Source organism: Cucurbita pepo, unplaced genomic scaffold (genome assembly GCF_057944985.1).
Source record: "Cucurbita pepo subsp. pepo isolate OVF unplaced genomic scaffold, ASM5794498v1 scafford_92, whole genome shotgun sequence".
Lineage (NCBI taxonomy): Eukaryota > Viridiplantae > Streptophyta > Magnoliopsida > Cucurbitales > Cucurbitaceae > Cucurbita > Cucurbita pepo.
The window spans coordinates 4,448-5,636 of NW_028257995.1; positions in this window are offsets into that span (position 1 = coordinate 4,448).

Here is a 1,189-nt window from a genome sequence, read left to right on the forward strand (position 1 = left end):
AGACCTCCTAGGCCCACTCCCCCCGGAAAACCGCCTGTTTAGCAATCGAGCTACGAGGGCTGCCTGCCTCTCACCACCCGTAGTATGTATAGAATAGGTAAAGGTATAGAATAGGTACAGCTATAGAATAGGTACAGCTAGCTTTTCAGAGCCATTCTAATAGGTACAGCTTTTTCAGAGACATTATAATAATAGGTACAGCTTTTCCTCGGGAAGCACAAACACTCCCGTCAGAGGTAAAGGAGGGAGGGAATTGTGTAAACTCATATCTTTTCATTCGATTGTGTAAACTCAAATATCGAATCATTGTCTGATATCAATCTTTAAACCTAACTCAGATATCTTTTCATTGATTGAGTTGAAGGCGAGTCGGTTTGGTATAGGGAGACTCCGGCCGGAATGGTTTATACATAAAGGTGTGGAGCACGACTCTCTAATCTTTAAACCTATAACCGGGTATCTTTCTCTATTCCCTTCCCCTGAACCCATTATATTGGTCTCACAATTCCATTGCTGATCCTCTCCTTTACAGTCGAGCCGCTGAAAGAAAATCTTTTGTATCCAGCATAGGGGTAAAACATTAAAAGAGCTTTTTCCCTAATAGCTGCATAGGAAAGAAAAGATTTTGTATCCAGCATAGGGGTAAAACATTAAAAGAGGTTTTTCCCTAATAGCAGCCGCTGAAAGAAAAGAAATTCTATCCAACATAGGGGTCAAAGTTCGTAAGACCTTTTTCCCTAAGGAAAGCTGCTGAAAGAAAAGAAATTCTATCCTCCCCCGTATTTTTGGGGATCAAATCGATGCTTTACCCTATTTTTGGGGATCAAATCGATGCTTTACCCTATTTTTGGGGATCAAAGTCTATCCTCTGTCTATTTTTTGGGATAAAAGAGATGCTTTACCCTATTTTTGGGGCTAAAAGTGTATCTCTCCCTTATTTTTTTGATTAAAAAGTCTATCTTTACCCTATTTTTTGGGATAAAAGAGAGTCAAGGTAATTCATTCATTATTAAGGAAAGACGAAACGAAACTCAACATGAGAGTTCACTGTCAGTAAATCCTCAAGATTCATTCTATCTTTACCCTATTGAAACAGGAAAGACGAAAGAAGAATCAATGAGAGTGAACTGTCAGTAAATCCTCAAGATTCCTTCTTTCTCTTTCTCTGATCCTCAAGATTCATTCGAGT